At 40.9% G+C, this 22,463-nt stretch overlaps 1 protein-coding gene and 1 long non-coding RNA gene across 2 annotated transcripts in view; one reads left to right on the top strand and one right to left on the bottom strand.

Annotated features, from left to right (window-relative positions):
- Positions 1-22,463, top strand: part of RBPJ (recombination signal binding protein for immunoglobulin kappa J region) — a 140,571-nt gene that overhangs the window by 2,906 nt on the left and 115,202 nt on the right. The gene's annotated exons all lie outside the window — the stretch shown is intronic.
- LOC128806032 (uncharacterized) overlaps positions 18,862-22,463 on the bottom strand; it is a 39,315-nt gene continuing 35,713 nt past the window's right edge. Inside the window, exon 3 of the long non-coding RNA XR_008436692.1 lies at positions 18,862-19,195. This is a non-coding gene — a long non-coding RNA (uncharacterized LOC128806032). The remainder of the gene's footprint in view (positions 19,196-22,463) is intronic.

Raw genomic sequence — 22,463 nt, 5'->3', positions numbered from 1 at the left:
CTTGAAGAAAATGATGAGAGTGAGGCAAGTGCTAAAAGAGAGAAATCCAGCAAGTCTTCCTCCTAGGGTAGTGTAAAAGGTCTCATCAAGTCAACCCAAACTTTATGTTTTCCCTTTAGACATCAGCCTGTTCCTCAAAGGAATAGATCCACTTCAGAAGGATGGATTCACTGCATGCAGAGAAGAAAAATATAAGGTCAACAGGCCTTTAGGGAACCTAACTTGCTATCTAACTATTTGTTAAACAAATGCTTATTTTAAAAATCCATAAGATGGCATGGTAACCTTTTAGGATGACCTTACTGAGCTGCAGTATATATGGCTGCTTTGTGACAGGGGTTTGGCAGGCTGCTATCTTATAGCATTAATTTACCTTGGCCCATTTCAGAACAAAAGAAGGCATATTTATTTAATTTTTCAAGGTTAACAAACTAGTGTTAGTGAATAGACTGCCCTAGTATTTCCTTTGAAAATAATACATTTTTCTCTTTGTTTGTTTTTCTATTTCTGCCATGCTAAATAACTGGCCTCAGGCTCCAGTTCGGTAGAGCCCTTCTGTGCTTAGTACCCTCAGTCGCACTTATGCATGTGTTTAAATTTAGAATTGATAACCTGAGAATTGACTGAATTGTGGCCTCGGTGGTAATGCTTTTAATTGCAGTATAAATCCAGCCTTCCCAATGACCAGTAGATGGGGCAAGTAGGCCTCCTTATAGTTATGGTCAAATTTTTTTAGGGTTGGTTTTTTTTTTGTTTTGTTTTGTTTTTTCTTTTTTCTTTTTTCTTTTTTCTTTTTTTTTTGAATGCAAGGTTAAAATGTAGCTGTCGTTGGCTCTTAGTTCAATAGTCTCGTTTGAAGGCTCTTTACCTTTGTACTGTAAGGGTAAATTACGAACTTTGACGTAACTGCACTATTTTCTTTACAAACATGTGTCGTAAACAATCGTTCTGTTCCTTGAAATTCTGAGATTTAAAATTATGTTCCTTTCTTTACACAAGGATGAAAACAAATCTTTTGAAGGTTTTGTTGTGCAAAGATATGGAAATGTATGTTTCCTCCCCAAAACCAGCCAATCATTAGGTGTTTACAACACCCATGGGGATGCAAAGGATCCAAGATTTAATCCCTGGTAGTCTTCCACCTGCCTGCAGAGTGTACCAATGGCAAGATCACCTTACTTGCCTTTGGGTAATCAATTATCTCCTGCAAAAGCTGTTGTTGCTTTTACACATTTATTGGTGCACCAGACTTGTACAGACTACATGAGTGGCCATGTTTGTGGCTACATTTGCTCTCTGCCCACACTTCTTGCTTCCTGTTAACACTTGGTGTTATCTACTTATCTAAAGAGAGGGTGGTCCTCAAGTCAGTCACTGAATACTGCCCATTAAAAGGAGTAAGGGCTTTTTCTTGAACACATAGGTACACATAGGAATAGAGTCCTCAGTTTCCCTTTAGCCACAATCACACTTCTGTTTGTTGTTCATCACATCAACTCCTTAAGTGTGCTCTGCTTTGTCCCCACTTCCTGGAGCTCAGCTTGGTAGTGTGAGTCCTGGAGCAGGCTGTGTTCTTACAGGCAGTGTGATGCAGGTGCAAGAACTGTTTTCTGCACTACACTGAGGCAAACAACTCCTCAGGTGCAGAGCCTAGGGACAATGGGGAGTTTCTGCTTGTCACATAGACCAGATACGGTTTGCCAATTTAAGAGTGTATCTTGCCCTTGTGGAAGCAGCTCCTACTGTTCAGCCTTCAATAAAAGGTAGTGATATTTCTATTCTGTTTTATCTTAGAGTGCAGCAAGCTGCCTGAGATAGTTCAGTGACTGGGGCGGGTTTCCACAAGAAACCTGTATCTATACAAAAGAAACCTGTGACAGGGGTTTATGGCCAGGCAAATACAGCATGTTAAAATAAAAGAAAACAGTTTGGCTAAAGATTAAAAAACCAAACAAACAGTCATCAACCCCCAGCTCTTTCTCCTCGAACTTTTGAAAGCTGAAATGGAGGAATAGATGTGAGCCCACCTTCAAAGATATATAAAGAGACCCTCAGCTGCTGGGCTTTAGTTTAGCACAGGGGTCTCTGTGTGCCACCATCCGTCACTATCTGTTTGTGATATCCAAAACTTCTCTGAGTGGGATGGCCACAGAGGAACTCCTGTCTGGATTGGCATAACTTTCTCCTTTTTCTCGAAGCTGTTATGTGGTTAAATCTAAGATGGCTAATACTGAGTGCAGAGTGGGGGTACAAGGCTTAAGCTGGTGTAAACTGAGAGCAGCTCTTTTGCAGACAATGAAAGTAACCAAACTCTACAGACATCTAAAGCAGTAAGTCTGGCTCACCTTCTCCAAAAGTACATTATACAGAATCTAGGCATAACCTTAACATATTCCATACTTTGGAGGAGCAATGTGTGTTGTCTATTTCAAAGGTTGCTCCAGCTTCCCTCTCTTTTGCAGCTTCACGACGCCCTCAGACCTCATCTCTAACACTGCCCCCTATATGGTGAGCAGCATGATTCAGATGGGACTTCTTGCAGCCAAATTCCTACAGCCTGCAGCAGTCCTGCTTTCTGTATTTTCCATTCAGTCCTCTGACAGTCTTACAGCAAAAATTCCTTTGGCTCCTGCCATATCTACTTTTGCCTTAGAATATTTTTATTGGCTTACTGTGTTTTGAATGAAATGTAAATTCCTCAGTGCTTTTCCAGCCAGTGTTTGCATTTTGTTCATTGTGTATGTCTTGACTGTCCAGCACCTTTTGACTTCCTTGTGGTCTTCCTCTATTTATAATTTTCTTCATATCCTTCCCTGTTCCCAAAGAGATGTTCTCCTCATAAGATAAGCAGTGTTATGAACTCTCAAAGCCTCTGCTTCCACCCTACTTCGGGCCTTCCCTGAAAAGCTGGTAATTTCTGTCTATATTCTCTGGTTTGTGATATGAAGAGAACTACTTAAAAAGGAACATATTGCTCCTGGGGTAGGTATAAAACATGGTTCAGATGGCACAGGCTCCTCAGGAACATAGGTTTTGACACAAATATCTCATGAGGCAGCTGGAAACACCTACAGCATGCAATATTTTAGAGTAAACCAACTGGTCAGTGACATGCTGGCCTCTGAGGAAAGCTATGCATGCTGTTAGCCAGAGGTATCTCAGGAGGACTGAGAGTCTGTCTGCTATTTGGCTTCTTGCAGACAGCAGCTGTCCCACAAGAAGGTGAAACATGCAATAAATGACTGCATTTACTTGAAGCAAATCAGAGCTCAAACAAAGGCAGTGGTCCAGCCAAGTATGTTTACTGCTCTGGGAATGCTTTTGTGCTGATGCAGCATCTTTAACCCAAAATCTCTGAACATTTTGAAGACATTAAGAAGGACAGGCTAATGACTGTGTTTGCAGATGTATTTGAGGCAGGTTTTGGATGCTGCTGTCCATACAGCCTACACTGAGTTTGGGACTGCTGTGGCTGCTTGGCCAACTGTTTCCTTAACTGCAAAGATGGTTTCTGCAGCTGGTGCCAAGCTCATGCTGATGCAGTTATGTTGGTAACAGGACCTGAGCAGGCCACTGTGTGGCTAGCTCAGGTAGGTACATATGAGCTGTGGTCACTTGAGTATAAAAATACATTTGTCTTATTTTTAGGAGGCAAGAAGATCTGTGACCTAGACTGAAGACAAAAGATCAGTCCCAAAGATACATTTCTCTTTTCTACTGCTGCTTTTGAGGGGACATAAATGGGAAAAGTGAAATATTGTGTAGATTGTCACTAGTGAGAATAGGTTCAGGCTAGGTTGTGCCATGTCCAACTGCTGAGTGAATGTTCAGATAATGTCTGATACAGGAAAATGTCTGGTGACCTAGAAGGGAGAGAAGTAGTCTCTTCACGTGTGTGGATATTTTCCTCACGGACCAGCAGATACATCTTTGGATGCTTCTTTTGAGACGCAGAGGTCACCTGTTAGTCTGCAAAGGCATACAGAAAAGGGCTGTACCTTTAGCCAACAGGAGGGTGTTAATGCAACATGTTGTTTTTCTAGAAAAGAACATGCTTCCAAATAAATATCACCTGCTTCCGAGGATGTGCCAGAGGTTTGGCAATGATTTAAAAGCCAGAAGAACTGCACTGCCCTGAACTATTTCCAGCAGAGCTCTGGAGGCTGATAGCTCCAGAATGATTGGAGGATGGATCTTCTTTGCCAGACTATCCCCAGACAACTGGGGTGAGTGGCTCCTCCCTGATGGTCTGGTGATCCTCTACTCATTTTTCCTCAACATACAAAAGAGGGCAATCTGAAAATTCTTGGAATAGACATCCAGTTCCTTCCAGCTTCTACGCATTTTACTGAGAAAATTGCTTTTTCCCTTCTCATTTGCTTAGCTCACTCCTGGTGGTTTTCTGCAGACATTTTCCCCAGATGACTTTGCTAGAACCACAGGGAAACTGAAGGCACTACCCATGTTCTACTCTGAGTCCCTTAACTACAAAATGTTTTCAGTCCGTGGAGAGGTTTTTTTCCTCTCTCTTTCATTCTCTCTGCTCCTTGGCTTCCCACAGTGACAGCCGTATCTGTTTGATTTGAGAGAAGCTTTGCATGTGCTATGAGTGGCTCCTTCTGTTAACAATTTGTCCTCTGGAGCCTGTTGCTGCACAGTATAAATAAATTTCACTGTTTAGTACTTTCCCATTTTGTTCCTCTGCTGCTGGCAGTGAGATGACCTACCCTGTTTTGTTTTTCAAATTTATCTATCTTTGTCCTTCTTATATGAGACAAAGTCACAAGATTAAATTAACAAGGATGCCTTATTGATGCATAATTTTTTGTTGTTGTTTCATGCTGCACTAAAAGTTCTGCATAAAATGGGAATTAAAATGCAGATTATATTCTTGAATAGTATTCAATTTGGTCTTATGGTGAGAAATAAAGACTTTATCCCACTTCAGAAAGTCTAATGGTGTGTGCTGATTAGATACCGTGCACATATAAAAGGCCTTTTTCAGTCATCCTACCACATAAACTCAGTGCTTTTATAAACAGCCTTCATTTGGCCCATTCCATGCATGTATGCTGCTAGAATGACCAGGATGTTTAGCACACATCAGACCTTGCTTTGCAGTGGTGAATGCAGGTACTGGAAGTTCTCCAATTGTAGTACTATGCATGCCCCTGCAACCTCCTGTTCAGAATATGGTAAATATTTAGAGTGGCTGAGCCCAATTCGGGCTCTGTGCTGTTTTAACTAGATTGTTCTTGCCTGCTTTAAAGCTGGCTTAGGCATTTATCCACCACACCAGAATCACTGTGGATTACATGTACCCCTAATTGGGTATGATGAAGGCCATAGTCATGTTTTCCATGGTTCCAAGCCTGAAGCTTAGAGTGCTTGAGGTTGTTTTTACTGCATGAATGTGACTGCATGTGGATTTTAATACAGAGAAAAACATACTGGGACCAGCTAATGAAGTCAGTAAAGTGGTTACATTTGCCTACTTTCTCAGAAATTATCATAATTCCTGTCTTTCTTGGGATGAATAAAAGAAATTCATCAATCTAGACAATATTACTTTTGTCTATTTGTGTATCTTATTATAGCATAAATAGGCTTTGAATAATATAAATCAAGTGGTTTTTGTTTTCTCTTCCACTGACTTCTATGCGAGGCAGGACGTCACCATGCACAGGGTAAAAAAGGCAAAGAGAAACCAACCCATTACCCTTTGCATTTTACAAACCAGATCTTAAAAAAAAAAACTTGAAGGAGGGGAAATTTGTCACCTTAACATTGCAAATTATGTGAAACCAGTATGTCCTCCCACTACAGCATATGTTTGTGGTGGGTGGGCGGGGGAGATGCAGGGAAGAGGTGATGGTATAAAAATACCTTGTAAAAACAAATGTTTGGCTAGGGTAGAGAGTTTGTCACTTCAGCTAGACTAGAGGGGGAAACCAGACAGACAGGGGGTGGATGGGGGGTGTGAGGGGAGGAACTTAAGTCACTTCAGCGAGGTAAATAACTTGACAGTGTCTCAGAAATAGCAGTCAACTCATTAGCTGGAAAAGATCAGATATTAAACAAGGACATAGCCTAGAAAGTTAAGGAATAAAAGTTATTTAAATGAAAACTTAAGACCTTAGAGGAGTTAAGCATGTGACAAATACCAAGCAGAAGAGTGACAGGTAGAAACTCCAAGGTGAAGGGCACAGTCTTGCTAGCAGCCACTCTTCCTGCACTTTCAAGAACAGAGAAGTAGGATTTTTCTCATTTATCCTTCTAATAGGCATGCTAAGAAAAATACAGACCAGGGGCTCTATATAGTAACATAAATGCAGCTTTGTAATGCACTGCTAGCATGGCTCTCTCCCTCCACATGCCACATGGAACAGTTTGTACACGCCACAGCATCCAGTACCATGCAAATGCGAGCAGACACCAACATGACCACCCACAGTGGCAGCCAGGGTGGAAAATGACAGTTGCCTTGTCATGCTCGTGGGCAGTTTGTGTGCTGTGGTGGGAGACTGACATCCCCACATCATGGGACCTGGGGGATGCGGGAGCCAGCGGGAGGGAGGGCCAGGAGGGACAACATGCAGTGCCCCTGTGCAGTTCCAGCTGGAAGTAGTAGCTGTCTTCAGACAGCTATCTGTGATGTCTGTCCTCCTTCCTATCTGTGATAATTATAGTTTAAATTTGTTTTTTAATTGACTTGCCTCAGTGGACAAGCAGGTGCCCAGCCCAAGGAAGAGTGGGTGAGTGTGTGAGAGAAAGAGACATGAGGAGAGAGCAGGCTGGTGAGGTGCGCTTACATCTGCTGTTCCGTTATCCACACGTATCCTGTTTTATGGACAGCTTCAGCTGCTGCTCTCCTTTCTACTTATTCCCTGTTGCTTTAATCTAGGGAAATTTAAAAGTGATTTGAATGGACATTTCCGTGTAGAGAAAGTGTTTTGCTAAATCAGACAAAACCTGCTCACCTGCTCCCTCTCTTTCACTTGGAAGTATGCCTTTCTTCTGCTTTGGTGGGTGACTTTTGGGGGTAGGTCAACCTCCTCCCCCATGGTGTGGGACCTGCAGGGTACTTTAGCTGTAAGGGCTTATGCCAACCAACTCTGTGCTGATAGACTGGCCAGTGGGGATTCCGAGTGACAGGCATGGGACTGCTGCAAGTGCAGGACAGGTTTTGAGGTTGGCATATGCTGTGGAAGCTCCTTGGTTCTCAATTTGCAGTCAAGGACAGAAGAAGATTCAGCTCTCTTCTCCTCCTCTGACCTAAAACATATTGCTGAGGTCTGTTCTGCAGGGTGAAACTTTCCACTAGTAGGAGTTCACACAAATTTGGCTATATCTGGCTATCTTCATATGTTGGTATACAGTCATTTCATACTTACATTCCTCTGAAAAACAATGTGTATTTTCCCCCTTCAACGAATTTCAAAGAAAATATGCCAACAGAACATTGATAGAGAAATTTGCATACTTCAGTCAGGAAACTGAAACCTAGAATACCTTCTGAGCCCCTGTCTGTGCAGCTGCATTGTTGCTTTGTCCTTCAGGGCTGACTTAGGGTAGCTGTGGGGATTAGAAGTCTGAGTTCCCTGACTTACATGCATGTAATATTAATGAAATATTTTGGTGGAAATCTAGCTTTTACATTTCAGATTTGTTTCGTTGCACCAGTTGGTGGATTGAAACTGCCATCACAGCAGCTGCCTGAATATCATGTAACACAACATGCCTTGATGCCTTGTCATATTTCAGTGTTTGCTCACAGCACGAACAGTCCCAAGCATTGTGTTGGTTTTTTACGAAGGTCCAGAGTTAGTGAAATAGAGAAGATCTTTTTTCCTTCACTTTCTCACAACCCCCCAAGTTCTCATGCCTTTCTGCTATCCTTTTCACTGATTTAGTGATCCACCCTCTGCTGTGTAAGTGCTTGGGGGTGCTTGCACTGTGATAAGCAATGCAGTACAGAAAGCCTTTGCAGATGCTTCTGCATGTGGCTTCCTGAATACACTGAGGTCTCCCTGCATATGGTGAGCAGGTAACACTATAATAACTGAAGAGTGGATAGTATAGCAGTCAAAGCTACGAGGTTTACAGTTAGTCAAGAGCTTTTTTTTGCTGGGGATCTTAACACTAAACCCTGAAACTTTTCATGGAAATTCAGTACTTGTGATGCAATTCGTTGGGGAGTTTCTTATGTGTAGAATGCAATTTCTGATGAAAAGGAGAAAAAGAGAAGTATATCGTAGGGTGTTCAATAACCTGATCATTAGGTGATCACTGAGATGTACAAAACCAAGTTGTAAGTTCTCTGGATGAATAAGAAGAAACAGCAATATCAATCTTTCCAGTACTGTAGATAAGTGTCTTAACTGTCAGGCTTTTGAGGAGGATGCATGAGTCTGATTTCTGTGCCTTCTTTGTGTGAAAACTCTTGAGTCTTTATCCAGTTCTAAAATTCCTCTTTTTCTTTTTTTCTGGTACTAAAAATTTATGGTTTTGCAAAATGAAAACCTTGTTATCCAGCCAGATAGAATAATAAAAGTTAAGGGCGTTTTGTGAACGTGAAGCAAAGAGGAAGAAAATGTGTTAATTTATTGGCTCTCTGTGAGAGGAAAGTCTGGGATTCATTTAAAAGTCAAATGTAAATATCTTTTTCCTAACTTTGGCTTGTGACAGATCAAGATTTGACATATTCTCATTTTTTCTATCAAGCTGCTAGGGATTCAGACCAACTTGATGGAAATATACCTTTGACAGATGACAGCAGGATTTCATGAGTGATTTCTATCTCAAGGCAACTGCCCCTTCTCCACAGCCAGCAAGTAGCAATAGCATTTTAAAAGAACGATGTCAGAGAGCAGCTTGGTTTTCTCAGTTGTCATCATTATTTGTTTCTCTCCTGGCCAAACCACCAGAAGCAGGTTAAGGATGACACAAGCTAGCAACAAATCACGGGGTGGAGGACAGAGCATGTGACAATGCCCTGGCTATGGTGCAAACATTTGAGCTACGTTTCGAAAGCCTGGATTTGTGTTCAGCAGAGTTCATGAGTGAAAAATAAAGGTCTCTGACGATAACAATCAACAACCTCAATCTCATTAGTGTCTACTCTTCAGAGAAGAGGCTGGAGTGGATCCCATCAAGCTGTGATTTGGTTCAGTGCACTGGGGAAGGTTCCTAGAAGCATTACCCCAGCTTCTTTACTCTCTGCACTAAAGGGGAAAAAAACAACATTTGGCAATTTGTTGTCAATATTTGTATAACTCCTGATGCCACTAAAACGGCATATGTAGGCTTTAAACTAACAAAAACAAAGGCATGGCCAAGCTGGAGAGCTGGATTTGTTTCCATGCACAATTAGGTTTATTTGTTTAGGTCTCATTTTATTTGCTTTCAGATGACTCAGATAGGAGTATTGCAATCCTTTCAAAGTGAAGTAGTGTTCTGTGTATTTTGGGCATTGGGCTTAGCCAAATGTGGAAAGAATTGGCTGCTCAATAGTATTTTCCTATCCAGAGGTTTTTTTCAAACTTTTGAGAGGAACTGAAGGAATGTCCCTTCCACGCCAGGCTTTCCCCCCCTTCCCCTTCACAGCGTCTCTCCGCATTATTGTTAAAGAGCACAGGAATTTTAAAACACTCCTCTGTTGTGCAACTGTTAGCAACTGCTCTTATTAATTGCTTTACCATTATGCTGCATATTTAAATTCTCCCTGGTGTCATCCATAACATGCTGCTATGAGTGTCTTTTAACCCATTCCAATAGAATGTATCAATGGGGCCTTGCTCAGAATCTCCCATCCTGCTAGGCCAGCTCTGGGTTTGCTGAAAATGATTTCCTGCATACATGTAGGGATATGTACATTTTGGGAAGTAGCCAAGTTTTCTGTTGAGAATTAGTCACTAAGGGCAGGTTATTTTCCAGTGGACATGCTGGCACGCCATCAGTGTTAAGAGAATTGTCTTAAATCTCAACACCATGGTGTTTCTTTTATACCCTAGCCCCTCAAAAAAACAAAAGAAAACAAAAATGCTGGTTTTTTTTTGTCTCTTCTGTCTTATATGTGTAGGAGGCAATGGCTTTTAATTAGTGCTTTAGACACCACTGTATTTTAGGGGGATTTTTTTTCCTTTGATTTCTTCTGATAATTTTGCTTCTAGAAATACTACCTTGGATGATGTTTAAAATGTAGACAATGTGAATAGATTCACATTTATTTCTACTTCTATGAAACATAAAGGATTTCCTGCACTCACCAGAAGTATGCATTTGATTTATAGCCTTCCTTAATGCTCTTCCCACTCACACTCATAAAGGAAATACAGTAACAAAAGCTATTAGACAATATAGTTTAAAGTTTGCCCTGATAAAACCAAACTGGAACTTTATTCAGTCTTAAATGTCAATTCTAGAATTTGGGATGTTTTTCTAATCAAGAACAATAAATGTGGAAAGTGTCTCCGTGGAACAGAGGCGTGGCTCAGCACGCTGCTGGCCCGGTGCTGCACACACACTTCGGGGGCAGATGGGGTTTGCACATCACAGAGTCCTCCCTATGCAATAGCTTGCTCTGCAAGACTGCTTGACCCTGGGAGGGACTGAACAATGCTTATGATATGGGATTTGTTGCGGTTTTATGCTTTTTAGCAGATAGGAACCCAAAATATATCTATGACAAATGACCACATTGAGGAGGAATGTAAATCTTCAACTATGATAAAGAAGAAAGAAATAATATAAATTCCAAGCCTGTGTAAAAAAAAACAAAAGCCAGAAGAAATAATAAGGTGGACACACTGGGTGGTGTCTGGAGATCTGTCCATATGACACTTTGTTTCCCTCCCTCTAGCTGTGGAGAACTGAGACTGTCAGAATAGATCAAACCCATTTAGTGGCCTTTACTTAGCATGGTATCACTTTGTAACACCTTCAGGGCATTTCGACATTGTGCCTGGAAAGCTGTCAGACAACACAGTCCGGTGTGCTGGCTGCAGCTCTCCTGCCCTTTCCCCCCACACACCATTTTGCTGTGTACAGTTCTTCAAGTTTAATCCAAGGCTGAATGAGACTGAATTTCACTGGAAGCTGAGGAGGCTGAATCAGGACCTGTCAGAGCTTATATTCTATGGGCTAGTGTTAAACATGTAATTTGATTATCAAAGTATGGTTTTGATGTAGGATGCAGGAATTAGTTTGACTTCTATTGATTAATAAATATACAGTTAGTTTTTATAAGCTGAAAATGTGTAACCATTCCAGATGCATATCCTTTGAGTGCATAGGAAAATATAAAGACAGTACACTGTATTATAGGTCCCTCATCACATAAGAGACTTCCTATATTAGACTGATTTTTACAGTGTTTGGGCTCCCTTAGTTGCCATGTACAATTAAGTGGTAAGACAGAGACTTTTTTTGGCAAGTTATATGTATCTTTTGCATTTTTACTTACAAGGCACTGTGAGCTACAGCCGGGCAGGTTGTGATTTCAATCTAAGGTGGTTTCACCCCTTCCTTCCTGCAGATGTGTAGTTGTGTGTAGGCAGATACTTGCTGATGCCTGGCTAGTAATTCAAGTATTGAGACTTGTGGTCTTACCACCACTTCCTGATGAGCTTTACAGGTAAGCCTGAAAGAGGAAAGAGACCCTAGGGAGGAAAATTAGAAGAAAAGAAGTTAAAGATTTAAAGCATCAGCCTTGAAGCTACAAGGCAGTGAAGACATGAAAGGAATCACAGAAAGCAGGCTGTACTTCCTCTTCCATGTTATGAGGAACCTGAACAGTTTAAGAATAGTAAAAACTTATGTCTGTGACAAGCACAAGTAAGATAATGCACATGTTAATCCTATGTTATCCTATCCCTCTCTTCCCTAAGACAGAATGAAGTAAGTCTGTATCTAAATGCCTGCTCCTGTTTAACTTCAGGGTAAAGTAAAATACCTCACCCTGAAACATCTCTGGGGGGTGTAAGTAAATCTTAGTCCAGGCAAGACATACATGCTTTTCATCTATTGAGAAGTATTACATCTTAGCTGAGGGTGGGAAGGAGGTGGCTATCAGCCATGAAGGAGTAATTTAAGTCACCTGAACATTAAACAGATCCTAATCACTACCAACAGCACCAAATGCTGGGAAGCATGAGGACAAAGAAGGGTGGAGTAAGATGAACCACCAATGAAGCTTTGAGATCTAAGCAGGGCAGAATCCAGGAAGGCTCCAGAGGCTCACAGGAAACTTTACCTGTTATCCTCTGAAGCTGCATTTTTTTTTCTCCATATCCGAGGCTTGGTACACGTAGTCTGATTTAATCTAATAAAAGAGATAATAATCTAATAAACTGCAGTCTGCTTTGATGTACAGGTGCTACTTGTCAAAAAACACTTTTCTCCCCCACTAGTGCAGATCAAGCTGTCATGTAAAAAATCAGTTATTTTGATAGCCCACTTTTTTGTGATGTTTCACTTTCCACTGATAGTCTTTATTACCTTATCCTGCTCATTTTAAACAGGACATTCAGTCTTCCGTGATTAATAACCTTATTACAGTGATACATGTTTATTTCCTCATTGCTGGATTTCATAAAGTTTAATTTCCCATCTTTGAACTTCATCAAAGTGAAGCGTACCAGGTATCTTCATTCCAGAAAATTTTTGCTTTTCTTATTGTTACTCACTTCCTTATACTGTATCTATAGCTGTGTGGTCACTCACCAGCAGATAGGAGCTTCCTCTGTATGTGCTCTCAACTGTGCCTGTAATTAGCAGGTTGCAAAGCCCAACTCATAAACTTGCAGCTGTGGCTTAACACTTCTCTAAAATGGCCATGTAGCTTCCAGTTGGCCCTGAGTGCCAAAACATCTGTCTGCAATGGACCTTGTAATAAACCCTGTGAGTCAGTGTACTGGCTTCCTGGACAGAGGAGTGCTGGTGTGCAGTTAAGCACCTATTTATGCCAAGATGGCACAGGCTTGAGCTGGAAGACCAGTGGAGCTAAACGTCACATAGGCAGGTCAAGGGAACAAGGTAGTATATGCAGTGCTGAACAATAAAGCACAAGTAAAGGTAAAACTGCAGGTTGTGAGATCATAGGATTGCAACTTGGGACAAACCAACAGATATGAATAAGGAGAAAATGGCCCTGTGTAGGAGAGGAAATCCTTTCTAACTTTTCTGAACTTACATGCAAAGCAGAATTGCTGGAGAATACTGTGATTTATGGTATTTGCCCTTTCTTCTCTCCTTTCTTCTCTCTGCTATCACTCAGAAAAGTGTGGGTAGGAGACTAAACCACTGTGGAAGTACCTATGCCATTACAATATCTGCCAGCCATGTGGGGAAAAGCCGGTGTGTCAGAGAGCAGCACAGGTCCGTGGTACAAAACATGCTTGTATGAGTGGATGAATCTGGGGATATGAAACTCCATGCAATATTTGCCCATGCATGGCCAGGCTCTCACTTCCACATGAAAGGAGGAAACCTCTGTGTTTGTACATCAAGACAAAAATCCATATTTTCACCCTGCTTTCATTCACCCCTTGTTAAGCTTTACGACTAAGAGTCTGTTGTGTCTCCTTCTCTTTGTCTCATGCTTTGTTTCTTCTTCCCAAGCACCCCGCTGAGGAACCATGCAGGGTCTGCACAGTGCTGCCAGAAGCTGTAGTGCTCCTTGGGAGTGGGTGCTGTGTCTTGCTTGCCCTGTGCAAACACTGTCTAAGCCAAATCTTGCACCTTGTTTAAATGCCTGTGTGCTTGTTAAGGGCCCAGCTTTCCAGAGGACCATGTATGACAGCTTTGTGTTGCTCTTGGGAGTCAGACGTTCTCTCACTATGTTTCAAGGGACAGGCATCCCAAGTGTTATTCCCAAACTGACACTTTGCTGCAGGGTTTCCACTGGGATGACATCTGCTGATTACATGCAGGGGTGCCAGCCCAGGCACCATGGACCTTGACCACTGGAATGGCCATTTTCAGCAAACCCTAGTTAACCAGACCCTCTGAAATACCCAAGAAGCTTCCATCTAAAGCAGAAACGGAGCTGTTTGCAATGAAATGTACCCCTTGCATAGTAATGGCTGCATGTAAGGACATTCTCAGAAACAAATGAAAGCCATGCTGGTAGCTATCAACGCTTTACAGCAGCTCCAAGAGCTCTTTCTGTTTTCCTCAGCTAAAATGGTGCCAGGATGCTTTTGTTGCCTGACGGGCTGCTGGCGAGAGCCCCCGTTTTGGATGGTGCTGATTGTTGCTGACTGCTGTGAGCCTGGCAGCCAGGCTCTGTCCCACCGCCCCTGCCAGGAGAAGGCGGCCTGGGGGCGCCTGCCCTGGGCACCAGGCATCCTCCCAGGGCTGGGGCTGCACCAGGACGTGGTGGCTGTGGCTGGGCAGGGCAGGGCTGTGGGGAGCTGGAGACCAGTCCTGCTGCGGTGTCACTGGGGCAGGGACCAATGACCCCAGGGGATAATGAAATGGGGTCCTGGACAGGGTGAAATGTGGGAGCCCTCAGGGCCACTTCGGCTCTGCAGCACCAGCTCCAGCCTGTGCAGGGGTCCCACTGGCAGCTGCTGTGGGCCTGGGGATGGCCACAACTGCCTGCTCCCTGCTTCCCCGAGGGCTTTCTCTGGGTCATAAACCTGGGATTTAATCAAATACCAGATTGTAATGCTTCTGCCAGAAGAGGGTGGCTTCTGGAGTCTGGCTGTGTTCCTGGACAGCTAGAGATGCTTCAGGAGCACTGATGTCCCTTGGGTGCAGCCAGACGAAATTATCATCTGGCCAGGCAGCAAGCAGAGCCATTTGTAAAAGGTGAGTGCAAACCCTCAGCACCAGCCTGGCCTTCTGGATATATCAAAATGCTTGTGCTGCTTTGAACTGAGGTCTCCCTGCAAACCCAGACTGAGTTTGCCCCTCAGCAGAGCACATTTAAATGGAAAACCAAGCACACTGAGTTGAGCACTCATTGTGTGAAAAGTGATCTCACAGAGACCTAAACATCTGTAGATAGGTAAAAGGAAACCAATGCCATGGTTAGGTAAGTAAGACCTGAGAATAACCTGTTGCTTAACAACTGCTAAGGAAAAGATGGCAGGATGGGAGAGGCTTCAATCTGTTTCAGAGGCCTGACTTTCACCTCCGTGCTCATGGCAATATTATTCATTTGTGTAATATTTTTCACCCAAGAAACAATGCTTTAAAGATGAAATGATACTGCTGATGAACTATTTGGTGTTAGCTTTCCAGTCAGAAAACTGAAAGGGTGATGCATTTGTCATACTGAAATGATGTCACTTTGGGAAGGGAATAATGTTTTTGTACTACAAGATAATTAATGTCTTCTATCCCTGAGGGTTTGATTAAACTATCAAGTACCAAGTGACATCTTTTCATATGACACTTCTTTGGAAACCATAAGTGCCAGAACAGCATTTCAGTGTATACTTTGGCTAACATAGAGCCACTGCTCCTCCCCAGGGCTGAATTTGTCATGACTCCTGGGCAGTGAGGAATCTTTGGTCTCTTGAAATAGGTTATTTCCTTTTTTGGAGAGAAATAAGAAGACAAAAGCAAGGGATTAATAATTTTTTTAGGTAGAATTCCCGCAGCAAGGAATTGTGATCAATATGAAAGAGCAGTAGTACCGAGACCTTGGGCTATGTTGCTCAGGAGAAATACTTTGCATTTCACAACAGGTACAAAGGGAGATACTGTTGATGTTATTTTTCTGTAGATGTTTTAGATACAGTTAATTAACTTTAACCAGTAAAGTTGCTTGTTTTGAAGGCATTACAGTGATAAAATATGAGGAATGCCCATCTGAGACCAAAGAGGTTACGTAAAGAAAAGGTAGCAAAAAGGAAAAGAACATACAGATGACAGAAATAAAATATGACACAAATATGAAGCAAAGCAATTGGAAATTAATCTAGGAATTACCCCAACACACTAGAAATCTGTGGACCCTGGTGGTCTGGTAGATTACACTCTCCTAGCTGCTACCGCTTCACTTTTAAAATGTAAAATCTGTCATGATCCTCAAATGTCTTCAGCCATTATGTTCAAGTTCTTGCAAGTGTTGTGCAAGAAAAATTCATGCATGCTAGCTCTGACAGAGTAGTGAATACAGCAGGTGAAGAAAAAGAAAGCTAATTAAAACAAAATCTTAAAATCCTGTTGCAATTCCATCATGGACTTTGACATTAAATGAATTTTCCTCTAAAAATAAGGGGCAAATATTTAGTTTTGTATTCTTATTTCTTTCCTCCTTTTAAGAAAGTGTACCATAAAATTTTATAATTTTATCATCACGTACAAAGAGCTTATTTCCTGTTCTATAACTTCATCACTATCAAGGGCACCAGAGTCATAATGCTTGTTGCTCCCTAGGTTTCCCAACTGGAAGGAAGTTTGTTGAGTAAGTTAAACAATAGACATGAAAAAAGTAAAGGAAGAAACATCCCCATAACTCTACTAAATTTCTTAAATTCCATAGCTGGATGAAATTAGCAAACACCCAAATGAAATTCAACTTGAAATCTTTTGTTGGATTTTGTTTTAAAATTTTCTGTGAAAAGATTCAATAGGTATTTTAACTCAATCCCTAAACTTCTTTTGGATGTACCTCAATTTTTAAGATCCAGACATTTTACTGGCAGTAATGTTTGGTTGGTGTTAGAAGACTTCAAGCTTGGATTCCTCAGATTATTTTATTCACCTATGTCAGCCAAAATGCCAGTGAAATAATTTGGGCATGCAGGACTGAAATGGGAAGCTTTTGAATTGTTGCCCCATCATTCACAAACTGAAGCTCAGGATATATTTCCTTCTTTTTCACATGCAGTAGAATTTCTCTCCAATTTCAGTGATCTTGAATAAAAATTATTTTGCTGCCACAAAGTGGAAAGCAGACAAAATGTGAAACAAAAGGTGTTGAGTCCAAGCACATAGTTAAATGACCAAGTCACTACAAAACTCTCCTTAAGAATCTCAGATTTATTTAAGTGTTTTATTAAAGAATTACATAACTTGATGTCTCTTGTTTTATTTGTTCTAAGGATTTGTGTTTTTCTTAGCTTGCAAGGGCATGGGACTGGAATCTCTCATGGCTTCAAGAAAGGAAGTAGTTTTTTCTGGGGTAAATTTCATTGCTTGATAGAAAATATTTGTATATTCTTTCCTTAAGTGAACTTATTTGTGTTGAAAAAGAAACCAATTAACTATTGTGGCTTTGGCTAGAGATATGAACTTGTACTATTAGACAAGGAACAAGAGCCATCTTTATTCAGTTGTCCCTGTAATTTATGTCCCCGCCCAGGTCATTTTGTCACTATATTGCATTATTCTCTAGGAACCTGGTTCATAGTTCTTCAAACAGCTCCCTGAAACTGCAAGTTATGGTAGGTCCCAGAAGATTTCAAAAGTCTAAGAACAAAGTCCCACCACTTTCTGGAGGTAGACTAAGGGTAATATCTTCTACTAAACAAAGGCTAAACCTTAAGTTTAGTGTTGACAGAAGCTGAATTTCTTGCAAGATAGCTGTGACTGAAGCAAGTTTTTATGCAGTACCTGTTGAGACTCAGTAACACGTAGGAGAAAGTGATGATGCCACTTTGGTGGTACTGGTGTCATCATTCTAAGAACAAAAAGACCCTTGTGCACCTATGGAAGGAAAAATTAAGGTTCACCTACACAGCAGCTTTTGACTTTCTCTTATGACTGTCATTAGGTAGGGCTGAATTGTTTTGGAGGTTTGAAAGAGTAATTTGGATGTGAGACATCAAAAAGAATGAGGAGTTGTTTATATACTTATATGGTGAACTAGTCCTGTTATTGCTGTAGTGAGCTATCTGACTTTTCATAAGGAAAAGAGAGTGATAATTTGGATTTTTTTGGAGATTGATTTACTTTACAGTGTTAAAGAGCTAAGAGATGGCATATTTCACCTCTGGATATCTTAGACTGTGACAATATGCAAAGTTTTGTAGGAGTCTTCGTGATTGTCTCTAGGCAGCCTGTTGGAGATCAATGAAACATTTTTAATTATCTGAGTTGTTGAAATAGGAAACAATTATTTGAAGTAGTGAGACGTCACTTTTACACTTTGTAGGCTTACCTTAGTTAAGCAGAAGTGAAATGCACATTGCCAGAATTTTTAAGAGCTCTGAACTTTTCAGAATCAACCAGGTATTTATTCTACACATATGGTAGACCTGAGGTGTGTCTGTGTGTCTGCTTTTGCACTATTGAAAGCATTTCCAGACTTCACAGAGACAATCACCTGGTCTATAATATTCTCAGCAGAGGGCAGACAGTGGGATCTGACGTTGCACAGTCTATTTGCTACGATCTGTTACTGCTGGCAACTGTGTATGTGGGATTTATAGGTTAGTGTCCTACTCAGAGGTTTGGGAATTCAATCTTCTCGTGGTTTTTTTTTAATAAACTGTCTATTGCTGAAAAAATTTATAGCAGTATGGCTTCTTATTGTTGGTATACTGAAGAGCACTCAGATTTTTGAAAAGGACCCACATATTTTATTAAGTGATGAAGAAGAGAGTACATGGAGAGCTGAGGTGGAAACTGAGGCTAAAATTATACCACATTTGAACTTTTTTTTTCTGTGAGGCTTCTTGTGCCCTTTGCTGAAACCATTCCTGCTGGACACTTAAATGGAAGTGTTCTGGTCTAAATGGACCTTGTGTCTAAGTGAGTTTTGCAATTCCTATATTAAACCATTTCTAGAATGGTTTAATACTAATAAAGGAAGGAGCTGAAAGTTTTTAGAATTCTATTTAACTTATATCCATTTCTTCCCATAATTCTTTAAACGTGTGTAAATGAGAATACAGGTATTCATGGAGTTGATAGTTTATTTCATTCTGAGTCATTATTGTATTGGAAAGATAAGTTATTTTTACATTTTATATTACTGAGTCACTGTTATAATTTTTTTTTTCCTTAGCTGCTGATAATTTCTTGATCATGTTAGTTCTGGAAATTTTTATTCTTTAATTTATTTTCACAATATGAGAATTTTTCTCATGTTTCAAATTTTGGTCTCAGGCTGTCTTGTTTCTGTAAAGTGTTGTCCTGCTTCAATTTGTTCCTCAGAATGATGGGTGATGTTGAAGTTCTCCTTGTGGGTTATCTCACCATTGTCCTGGTGTGTCTGTATTCTTGCAGCACCACACTGGAATATAAAAAATGGTAGAACCATAACTGAAATACTTATGTGTTACTAATTGATACACAAAATAATTTGCTGAGGAAAGAATTTTGACCCCTTTTTTAAAGATCTGAGATTCTAGCCAGCCATGCCACTAGCACTAGAATTAGGTAGGATCATAAGATATCATAACACCAGATTTTTCTGTTGACTAGTTGCAGCTCGTGTTGTCACTTCATTTCTAAACTGTTTGGTTGAATCTGTTTTCCTTTATTAGTAATGTTGCAACAAAGAATTCTATACAGTGTGACTGGAGGCCTGGACAGAGGGTCAGGAAGAACAGATGTGGCTTTGTAGATGCAGGTTAGAAGTTCATTCAAGTGGGAGGAAAATAGCTATGTGTCTCAATAGGATGCCAGAAAATAGGGAAGAGGCAGCAAGGCATACATGTCTCCAGAAGGCCCTGCATCTATAGATGCAACTCTCTTGGAAGGGTGGCTTTTTTGCTATTCTGAATCTCCAAAAGGCACAGAAAGCATTAATCTGAAACATGAAACCAGGCCCAAGGTCCTAAGCCACAGTGAAATAGCAGTGTTGTTTCTTTTTCCAGATGAGTAATTACTCTTTGGAGCCAGGGAGGAGGGGCTTGGAATATCACTTGAAATTACTTCCCCCCACACACACACTTCCACATTTTTTTTAAGACTTTCCATGCAATGAAGTCAGTGCTTAATTCTTAGGAGCACAGAAATGGTGATTAGTACCAGTGCAGGAGGAGTACCTCTTGAGAACTGCTGGGGAACTATTTAAAAAAAAATAGAAGGGGAAAGGTCAGTTTAGATTCCAGGTTGTTAAATCATGGAGACACATTCATGGTCCATTCCAGCCTTTCTGTATCACCAGAATGGCAGAAAAATGTCCCATTCACTCTGGCCCTGATACACAGGCTGTTCCTCTTCTATTTTTATTGTTAGGATGGTCCATGTTAAAAGTGATACGAACTATCCAAGTTTCCTAGTGGAAACATAAAATTTCATTATATCGCCACAAAATTGAGCAGTATTTAGGACATTGAGCTGAGAAGCTCATCTTCATAGGCTTGTGCTTCTGCCTTTCTGTTCTTGCCCACCTTCTTTCCACAAGAGTAAAAAAAGGCTTTCCTTTTCCTTCAGCTTCTCCCATGTTTATTCGGCTGTTCTTGTTAGCATCACTCTTTTGCCTGCCTATATTTCTGTTTTCATTCCTCCTGAATATTGAGCTTGGCTATTTATGGCATCAGTATCACTATCTATTACCATGATGTGCAAATGCTATCTCTAAAAATTATCAAAGTGCCTAGTAAATATCATGGTATATTGCCACACTCATTAGAAAACTCTAAGTGCTCAGGGTAGAGTTCTTTGCAGGGCTGTAAATTTGGGTTTTATTTGAGACGAGATCCATGATGGGGAGGAAGATTTTGATGCATTGATTTTATTGGCCCAGAGGATAAAGCAGCTGCAGATACTTGTTGATCAGAATTAATTTTAGTTTCTGAAGTTCAGTCCATCAATTGCTTTAGAAATTGGGAGCAAGTTTTCAAACCAGCTTCCAGTTTTCAAACCAGTTTCCACAGCTGTTGGAAGGTCACCTTCACACAGAGGTCTGAGTCCATGAGAAAGAGGACAGAGGAAATGTGTCAGTGCTTAAAAGTTGCATTTGTTTTGCTACAGCAAATGGACCTGCCTGATTTTTGATCTGACCAAGGTATGGGTTGCTCTTCACTAAGTAGTAAGGAACAAGTTTTCCAGCAGACCAAAGGAGGGAAGAGATGTTTCTAGCCATCCACACCTATGAGGGCATCAGTCAGTACCCTGTTTTACTGTATGGCTGTGAGAGCTCTTAAAGTTTCAGGAGTATTTTGAGGCTCTTAAAGTATTTTTCTCAGTCTGACAAACACTGACTCAGTCTTGTTGGAGTTCAGCTTGAGCCAGTCAGCCATACTTTACCAGAGAGCTAAATTCTTCTTAGTGTTTTGTCTTTTCAATAGTAGTAATAGCTGTAACAGTTGAGAATGAATGTCCTTGCAATGTTATCAGCTATGCCTCTGTCACCTTGGAGTATCTACCAGAGATTTACAAAAAGGGTACGTGTGACTCTGCAGGTGAAGGGCTGGACAGAAGATACAATTACACACCATTCTGAGCTCTGCTTCAAACAAGACATTGCAGGTACCAGGAGCAGGGTCACCTTTTCCTGAATCCAGCATTTTCATGGCTTATTGCTCTCCTACATATGGCTCTATATGGGAGTATCAGGGTTTTTTCTATATTAGTGATGGCCAGAGTGGCAATAAAGACAGTCTCCATTCTGTGTCCTGATGTGAACCCTGACTGTGAGGCCTCCAGAAAGCTGGCACTTGTATGCTGTTGGCATTTTCTGATTACTCTGTTTTTAATCATTTTGCCCAGAAATGAGATGGCAATTGCAGACATCTATGGGGATAATGTTTCCTTCCTGAGGAGTGGAAAAACTACCTACTTTTCAAAGAGCTTGATAGGTGAATCTCTCTGACTGAGGCACTATTTCCGTCTTTGGCAGACAAACTTCTTCTGCATTGTTACCAATACAGAAAGCCACAAAACTGATTCATTTTTCTATGGTTCTATTTTTTAGTACTTTTCTTAAGCTTTGCCATGTGGATATGGGATGGGATGAAACAGATAATGGTATCTGTCGAAAGATGAAGCATTTATTCCTTATGTGGATTTACTTGATCTTACCAGTTCTGTATCTTGATGTTTCCTCAATGATGAGGTTTCAGGGCTTCACTGTAATTAAACTGCCTGGCTTGATGAGCTGTTTTCTGTAGTGAACTTCCTATTCTGGTTTTAACTGTGCAACACTTTTAAAAGAATGATTTCTGTCTCTCTGCTTCATTGGTCTTGAGCCACCTCTGAACTATGGTGAATTACCTATCAGTGTATGCAGGCTGGAATTTACATGTTGATGACAATTAGCATCAAGTCATTGGGCTTCTGTTTATTTGTATTATTATCAAGTCATTGGACTGCTGTTTATTTGTATGTACATTATTTGTACTCTGTTTGTGAGTGAACTTTCCAGTGATGAGATTCTTTTCTGAAGCAGACCTGTTTGGTGAGAAAACTCCAAAGCACTGAGAAAGCAGTAGTGAAACTTTGGCTTGGTAGCATCCTAATCAAACCAGAAAAGTGGTATGTTGGTTTCACTCCCATCAGCAACTCCAAAGTGTTCTGTCCTGTGCATAAGATCTGTAGGCCACATACCTTGT

This window comes from Vidua macroura, chromosome 4, assembly GCF_024509145.1.
Source record: "Vidua macroura isolate BioBank_ID:100142 chromosome 4, ASM2450914v1, whole genome shotgun sequence".
Lineage (NCBI taxonomy): Eukaryota > Metazoa > Chordata > Aves > Passeriformes > Viduidae > Vidua > Vidua macroura.
This window is presented reverse-complemented; position numbering and strand designations above follow the sequence as displayed.